Here is a 9365-nt window from a genome sequence, read left to right as displayed (position 1 = left end):
TCCTAAAGCTGACAGGTTCCTCTGAGCAGATTCTGTGTGGTGCAGACCCTTTGTATGTGGATCTGTACCATGTCCTGAACAAAGACTCCCCCACCTTGTGTCCCAAAATCTCCCCCACTTCCTCTGAATACTCTGTCACCAGCTTGTCAGCTGCTTGTTATGGACTGTTCAGCTCATGCAACTCCAGATCACTGCTTACTCAGAATTGAAGTGGTTATAATTTGATCAGGTTTCCTTCATGAGTATGTTAATACTTTATTTGTGATTGAGAGTGTTTGCAGAGCGGCTCTATTTAATGATTTGATATTGAAAGGTAATTCAGGTTAATATTTTTCAGCAGGTGTTGTTCCATCCTTCCTGCCCTGTATTCTTGGTGAGGATTTTAAATCTTGCAGTTTGGGAAATGCCTGAAACCATGAACCGCAGCTTGGGATAGCAAAAAAGCAAAAAAGGCTTAAGAGAGTAGTGAGAAAATGGTTCTGCTAACCCCATATTCACCTCCCAATATTGGATGAATTGCACGTCTGTAGACCCATCTGGCACTGCAGGGGAATAATATCCTTTATGACAAAGACATTTTACTTAAGCTTTTCTTCCAGCTCTAGTCCAGAAGGAGGAAATTGATTTAGCCTGTGATGTTAGAAACCAAAATCAAGAAGTGTTGAGACAGAGGGCAAGCTGCACTGTGACACCTTCTGTGCATTCAGACTAGAAACTGGATCCGTTCCCTATTGCAGTGATCTCCCCTTCTCATCTGCTGCTCCCTTCTTATCCAGACACATGCAAAGTCACATGTACTATGCTGACAGCACTGCAACTGTTCTCCTGGAATCAAAGGACTCCTCATATGAGCTTGTCTGTTCTGGCTGTAAATGCCAGCCTGCAGAGGACAAAGCCTTGGACTTTTTTTATCTCAAAAGGAAACCTTTTGAGGAAAAATATTTTTGCTGGGAGTGTTTGGGGAACAATATCCCAAGGGAAAATACTTTTTTCTTCTGCTGATGCCAGTCTGAATTACTTCTTCAGCTGGAAGCAGAATCTATGAAGCTGGTATTTCTGAATGAAAGGACAAGAACTTTTGTGATGTTTTAGTTCCTTTGGCTCACATGGGGAAGTGGGACACAGTAAATATATTGTGTGTGTCTGATATGTTTCATAAAGTACCAGAGGCTCTAGCCCATTCCTAAGTAGAAGATTAGGGTTTAAAAACCTATATTTTTGAAGTTCTATTTGATGGTTATTTCTTTGAGAGACACCCTTGTGTTACTGCATTTGTGAATACGGTGTATCTCCCTGGCCAACAACTTTTCTTCCTTCTGATGCAGTGGTTGGAATCTTCTGGGTGGCAGGAGGGCTGCACAGCCAACAGTCATGTCTGGACTGAACTTTTAGATGAAGAGTCCTGTTTCAATTTCATTTTGATCATTTGGGTTTCTGTAGCTCAAGTAATCTTTTCAGTAACCAACAGCCTCAGTGTTCATGAGCATAATGCATCAGCTCTTCTTTCTGGGGAGCAGCAGGCTTGCCAGTGCTAGTCTCAACTTTGATAGAAGCATGTTTTTTTGGGAGCTTCATATGAACCAGAATATCTTGCAACATTAGGTTGATTAGGGATACTGTCATTTTAAAAAATGAGAACTTCTGGTGAGGTCACTCCCATTTTACTGTTTGGGAATAGCTAGGAAGTTACTTTTTTTTTCCCTCCATTTTTCATTTTTTTCTTCTAAATTGAAAGCAGCTTTTAATTTTAAAGCTCTTTTTGTGCATGTACACCATATAACCAAAGTGAAAATCAGACATTTAGACTGAGTTGTAATAATTTTATGGGAAGTTGTTTCATAAATTTCCATGCAGACTTGGCAGAAAGCTGGAGCTGAAAGCTCAGAAGCTTTCATGAAACCAAACCTCTGTACTTCATACACCTTTCATGCCTGCCCCTGCAGTGTTTCCACCTAGATGAGTGAAGTACTCTGCAGTGAGGTTACATGTGCAGAGCAGCAAAGGATTCAGCCTGGTGTGAGGTGTCTGGTCCTCTCCATATGAGCACCAGTACTCTCATTGGTGTGATGCTGAAATTTGGCAGTGATGATTAGCTGACAATATGATTGTTGCTTGTTGATGACTGTCAATTTTTGTGGCTGTCATGCTCAGAATACGAAGTATTCTGTGATTATTTTAAACAATTGTATGAAATGAAGTTTGAGAAATCCCTAACTGATATAGGCTCATTCAAATCATCTGTCAGAGCAGTGCTACAAATGTACCACAAGAGAGCTCACCTAAAAGAGGAACTTGATGTTCTATGCTAAGGTCTGAAGTTTTCTCTCTTAAAGCTTGAACTTAGCTTGTGGAAGTTGTTTCACACTGTATGCCAATGGAACTCATTCCATGACTTTTATGGGAACTGCATTGGTGGGTAAGTCTTAATACTTGTATTTATCTTTTTCTTTTTTTTTTTCTTCTTTTGTCTGAAGAAGAAATCTCATGGTTTTTTCTTTGTTGTTGTAGCTTCTCCCAAAATTGTGGGGCAACAAAATACACATACACACAAAAGCGAATGTGATCCTTCATGCCTGTTGTCACAAATACTCCCTTGAAAAATCATAATGGTAAGGATGAAGATTGGTACATTTGTTAGGAGAATCAGCTTGCTAGCAGGACAACATGATGTGGAACCTCCTCCTTGTCAAGGCTGGTAGTTCACATGCAATTGCACATTTATACTCTCTGAGGGATTAAAAGAAATACCCTTGAAAGGCCAAGATGCCCATTATGAAGCTATCAGGCTGGAAAGCTTCCATTAGATTAATATGAGCCTGGTCAATTTTTCAAACATACATTTAAAAAGAGCAATGCTTGATACTTTGTTTTCAACCATTTATTAAATGATCCTTTCAGATACAAACTATGTACTGAAACAGAATTTGTAAGTCATTTAATTCAGGATTTTTTTAGTAATTGTAGAAGTGATTAAGACTGGTTCTCAAACATTTTTCACTTCCTTCCTTTCTCCTTGCCCTGTTTTCCTTATTTGAATCTTGTAAACACAGTGGTAGGTGCCCAATCGATCCACTGTTGCAGAACCCTAGGAGATGGTGGCAGGATGGAGGTTGCTGTGGTCAATAGGACTGGCTGGGAGAGAAGGTGCCTGGTTGCAGAATGTTGTTACACACTTCTGATTCCCTGTTTCTGGGGGGTCTTGGCTGAGCCTCTCAATCACTTCCTTCATTTTCCAGTTTTTCTTTAACCCAGGACTGTGGAGCAGGGCCAGCTGGTGGGGCAGGCAGCCGTTGTGTCACACGAGACCAGCAGGAACTGGAGTGCCACCACCAAGGGTGGACAAAGCAGTAAAGGGGCTTGGGATGGTGCCTTCCTCTCTCGATGCTCCCTGTATTTCCTGCATTTGTTTGCATTTGTGGCTGATTCCTCTCTGGGCTTGGCTCTGCTGCCTCCTTCCAGATACAGCCCAGCCCTGCAGCCTCTGTTCCAGCGCGGTGATTTGTGCGGCCCCTGAGCTGAGCAGGGCTGGGGACGTGGGCTGACCTCCCTCTGCGCCTTCCATCGCAGAGCACGGGGACGTGGAAAATAACCCCACAGTGGCAAATCATGTCTGCAGCAAAACAGCCTTTGCTCTCACAATTGCCCTTATTTTGGCATTATTGGATTAGGGGAAAAAAACCCAACCCTGTCATAGATTGGAATAGGGTGTTAAAGACGTGAAAAGTGGAAAATGATGCTTCAGGTGACACTGACAAAGGGCATTCAGAGCCTTAACACAACTTTTAGACTGGTTAGTGGGTTACTTTGTTCTTTGTATTCTTTTCAGCTTGTAAAAGTGCTACAGAGATTGAACTATCACAATTTTTTTTTCTTGCACTGTTCACCAATTAATATAAACACTTTAAAGATGAACCAGGAGCATTACTTTGTCTAAGAAAATTGGCAACATAAGAAGTTTTGATGAAATTTTCCTTACACGTTTAGAATAGCAATAAGCAGCAGAATTTCATCCTGTTTTAATGGCTTGGATGTGGCTGCCTGGAAATTCAAACCCCTGGGAAAATCTCACACTGCAAAATGTGTTTTCATTTGGTGTCAGACCCCTCTTCTCTCCAACCCTCTCCCCATCTATAAGGTTTTTCACTGAATGGAAAGTAATTTTTGAGATGTTCAGTATTTTCATTTTAGGAATGTAAAATCAAAAATATAATCTTAACAGTTTGGAACAACTGAAAATCATATCACTGGAAAAAACCCATAAAAATTTATTGCTTCAGTACTCATCAAGGGAGTTAAGTCATTGAACTATTCTTGCAAAATATTTAGACTTCTGATAAAACTACATTTCCCACAGAGAATGTAGTTTTGGCTTACTTTGGCTTTCTAAGATTAGTGCTAGCCAGCAGCAATCCTATTAACTTTGCTTAAGATCTGGGGTCGAGTTTAAAGCAAAAGCTTCAGTGTGTTTACATGTTTTCTCATTTCTGAGAATGCTATTTTATGCAACTTCAGGGACCTTATCAGCAAGAAAGAATAGAGAAACTGAAGCAAACTTGGGCTGCTGACTGTAGTGATATATAAAACAGTGACAAGAACAAAATTACACATTGATAGTATTGGCAAGTGGGATTTTTAATTGTTGTAGTAGCTAAAATTCATGGTTTTATACATCATGATAATTGAAACCAGTTATTAATTTGGCACTCAGAGTGATAAAGAGAAAGAAAATTGATCTCTAATAGCAAAAAACCCAGTCTTGGATGTCAGTTAGTGGTAGTATTTTTTTTACCCCTGGTGTAAGTCACAGATTCTTTTCCATTAATTCTGTAATCTTAAATTTTATTGCTAGCATATTTTTATGCCTTCATCTTCTTTTAATTTGAAGACTTGGAGCAATATTTTACTGTCTATAAATGAGTGTTTGTTTCAAAAATGCCCTGATGTAAAATGCTGAGAGGGTTAGCTTTGGCTTTTTTCTTTACCTACCGTATACTTTTTCTGACATGTTAGATTAACTTTCAGCCGCAGGCCAATCTGTCAAAGAAACAGGGAATGTCTCCTGCTATGACAGATTTGCCAGAGGCTGAGGTTTGAAACAAGCTGGGTATTGCTTCTTACACAAAAGTAATTTCTCCCTACTGAAGAGAGCTATCACTGAATCAGCTGAACAGAGCCTCTGACTTGCATTACTAGGTTCTGATCAGAAAATCTGCAACAGGCATTTTTTCTAATAAACTTATATGCCACAAAGGAGCTCTGTCAGTATGACTGCAGGAGAACTTTCAGCAATATAGGGTCAAAATAATTTCCTCAAGGATATCAGGAATCCAATATATATTTTAAAAACTTTCCCTGGTTGACTTCAGTATTGTTATCGTGTTGGATGAATATACTGCTGCAGAGATAGACCCATAGGTCAAGCTTTAGCATAGAGACAGGACCTGCAGTATCATCCTGGCATCTGCTCCAAAAATAACCACCCCACTCCTTAAACCTGACTCAATTTACTGTGTGAGCTGAACAAAACTGAGCTCTTTGTGCCCCACTTCTCCTGCCTTGGCTGAGGCGCTCAAAGCTGCTGTTCATCCTGAATGTCCCCTTGCAGCAGAGCTTCTGCCAAGGTGGTGTTGATAGGCAGCTCTCAAAGCAGGTCCAGGTGTGTAGCAAAGCCTGGGATGTTTGCAGAAGTGGCTGAACAGGAGTGTCTGTGACAGGCAGCCCTGAGAAGGGATCTGGGCAATCCCAGAGCAGCCACGGCTGCCAGGCACCTCGTGGGCTGTGAGGAACTCACACTTCATTCTGTCCAGGCTCCTTTGGAGACAGACTGGCACCTTTCTTCAGGACTGATTGGCAGAAGGTGTGTAAATGACAGAGGGAGCCTTATGAGAGAAAAGAGAGGATTAGGTTGGGATTCCTTGCTGCATCTTTTGCCTTCTGCTGCGAGCAGTGCACTCTGCAAACTGGGGAAGTGGCATAAAGCTTTTGTTTTACTAGATTCAGTACCCCTGTCATGCAAGTCAGACTCTAGGATAAGATTTAGGCTTAATGAAGGAATTAATATATATCCTCCTCAGGCAAGTGTCATAAAAAAGAACTGACTTAACCCATTAAATGGACCCCTTATGGCACTGGAATAGCTGAAGCTATACCCATTTCCATAGACTAATTTAGGTAATTATAGTGGTATTACCTTATGCCAGCCAAAGATGTGACCCAATTAAATTGGAATAACAAACCACGTTAATTTTAAGACTTTCTCCAGGAATGCTTGTCTGCCTTATTGCTTATTACTGATCACGAAGTTCATAAGCTGCTGGTTATAATTTAATTTACCCCTTATGATGTGGAATCCTTGTTTGGATTTACTTAAATACTTACTTATATATTTAAAATGTTGTGAATAGTAAATATATGTGATATCAGTTTATATTATCACAGTTCCCAGAGGCTGTAGTTTCCCCTTACAGCTGTATGAAAGCACAACATAGTTCAGAGGGCTGTGGCAAGGTGGGAAGTCTAGCTCAGCGTTGCTTCTTTAGTAAAGTCAAGGTAGAGTTCCTGAGTGCATTTTAAGAAGAAAACACTGTTCATCTGTTGAAATGTTGTGGGCTTCTGAGGAATAACAAAGCCTAGAAGTGTGCAGGTTTAAGAGTTCAAGAAATGTAAAAAAAATAAAGTTTTCACATGTACTTGAAGTTGCAGAACTGTCATGAGGGCTGCAGATCTCCTGCTGGATCTGAGGTAGGTCATGTTTGGTTTGAGGTAGTATGGCTATGCCTTAATGCAGCTAAAACTTGAGCTCACTGTGGGTACACACATACCTGCAGTCAGAGCTGAGCAGGACAAACCCTTTTGCTGACACACACATCAACCTGGAAATTGTACCCTATGTCAGACCTTCTTACTATAAAAAAATCAGCAGACAACTGGCAGGAAAAATAAGAACAAAAATACCTGAATTAAACGTACAGGTTAAATCCTTGATGCAATATTTGTACTGTGAAAATGTCTCCAGCCTTAGCAAGACTTTGAACTTGATAGTTCTCACAACACTCTTGTGACATTGCCTCAGCTCTCTGCAGTTTTAATGACTGCATGCAGAAGAGTGTTTCTAGTTACCTTTATGTTTATGCTGCCATCAGAACAAGAGAGGTGCAGCTAAACCATTAATACTGTGATTCTACCCTGTCTCTTCTGCCACAGACTGTCTGCAATCAACCTTTTAATAGTCATCATCAGAATTAAGCAACAGATATGTTATACTGACATAGTTTAGTCTAAACTCTTTGTGGTTACTTCTGCTTTATAAATAATAAATTGTTTGTGACAAATACTGATTGCTGTTGGTTGAACAGGGCACTTGATACTTTCTTGTGGACTGGAAGGCACCTTAATCATCTGTAGACAGTCAGTGTAGCTGCAACACATGTGCAGATTCTAGCACACAGTAGTGATGCCACAGTGATTTTTGTTCTTCTGGATTGTGTGTAGGAGCAAACTCTTAGCTCTTCAAACAGGCTGAGAGGACAGGATTGAAAAACCTAATAAACAGACATGATGGTGGGGGCTTTTATGCTTTTTCTGGCCATTACTCTCACTGGTATGCTGTGGAATGTTAGGAGACTAAATTGCACTTTGGAAAAAACAAGTGAACAAAGTAAATGATGTGCTGTGATACCCTTGGCTGAGCTCTTTAATAGGGTTTGTTTGCTTACTTGCTAATTTGCAAGGTCTGGTAGTTTGCAATTGGCCTTCCAGTCCTTAGCACTTGGAATTAGTGCAGTCCTATTGTATCAGAGGGACAAGCAAATCAAAGAGAAGCATCCCATTTGGGGAAGCTACAGGGAAATGGCCCGAATTTTTGGCAATTTTTAGTGTGGTACTTATAACTATTTCATTCTTGTTTAGTTCTTAGTTCATTCCCTTGCATATAAGTAACTGTCTAAAAATGAAAAGTCTCTCCTAGCCTTTAGTGAAGGTGATCTCTTGTTATTGTTACTTTAAACGCCTCCATTGTGGGCCTTTTATCATTTTTATGATGGTGTAAGTAATGTGTCATCTATGTAGCATCTGTACAAGGTTTGCTGAAAATTAAGCTGGTTTAGAGGATTATATTTCAAGTCTGTCATAGCAATTTCAGTGGTGATGTTCTTTTATTTTAAGCAAATTATTCTGAAGTTCTTATGTGTTCAGTTGATTTTTGTTTTGAGAGAGAAGAGATGGGGAATACATTCAGTTTGAAACTCAGTAAAATGATTGTCATATGAAACCTATCTGGATTTTAAAAAAGCACTAGTGGATGACACATTGTCTGTCCTATCATCAAGCTATTCCTACCTGATGCTTTGCATGAAAGGATGATCTTTTGTTATAAACAGTGATAAGAGCTCTCAGAAATTTCCAGCACTTCCCAGTTTTCCATGGACTTTCTGAAAATTTTACTGCTTTATAAAATAAAGATCTCCAAAGTTTCAATTCATAGATGCATACTGAATAAGCTAGACACACCCTGTATGTAAGAAATCAGCCCTCTGTTGCTAGAAGTCAAGAGGATTTGCTGTTTTTTTTTTCTCTGAAGAACAGGAGTAATTTGTGAAGTGATTCTCTGGACTGTGTTTAATCTCTAAGAAAAAGAATAGAATAATGCTTCCAAGAAAGAAAATCAGCAAAATCAGATGTTGTCCTTGTATTGAAATGACTGCTACCAATAACATTCTATTTCTTAGTGCACTCATGTTTTTTGCTGTCCAGAACCCTTTAATTATGGCAGGTTTTGCTTCTGAGGCTGGTGACAGACGAGGTTATTCAGTGTTTGCCGCCGATTCCCCTTTCCATCTGTTACATGATCCTCTGTTCATATAGATGCCAGATGAATACTGCTTCCTTATTTTTTGGTTTCTGTTATTCTGTAATATGCCAATGCATAGTTTCATATTTTAAATTGCTACTGTGATATAAACCAGCTTGAATATAGAAAACATTTTATTCAGGAACACTTTATTTTCTTTTATTGTTCAGCTAAGAAAGAAGAAAGTAAGGTGAATTCCTCCTTCATGTATTAAGATTAGCTGGAGAAAGTGGCAGATTCTTACCCTTCTGTTCTAAGGCTGGTTATGGGCTGATTTGCACAAGTTTTCTTGGTCTGATTCTTGATTTAATAGTTTAAGATTCTCCTTTATTCATGCTTCATGGACAGAAGTAGAGTAAGTTATACTGATACAGGTCATTTTGTGTGAGTTTAAAACTGTGAACACCTGGGAATGGAAGGGGGTGAGTTGTACTCATTGTACCACAGAATGTCTTGGTTTTAGTGGGAGTTATCTGATATACTTAACTGAGAGGTTTTTCTGTTTGTGAATGAAGTA

Source organism: Zosterops lateralis (assembly GCF_965231275.1).
Source record: "Zosterops lateralis genome assembly, chromosome: 13".
Lineage (NCBI taxonomy): Eukaryota > Metazoa > Chordata > Aves > Passeriformes > Zosteropidae > Zosterops > Zosterops lateralis.
Note: the sequence above shows the minus strand (reverse complement) of the source record.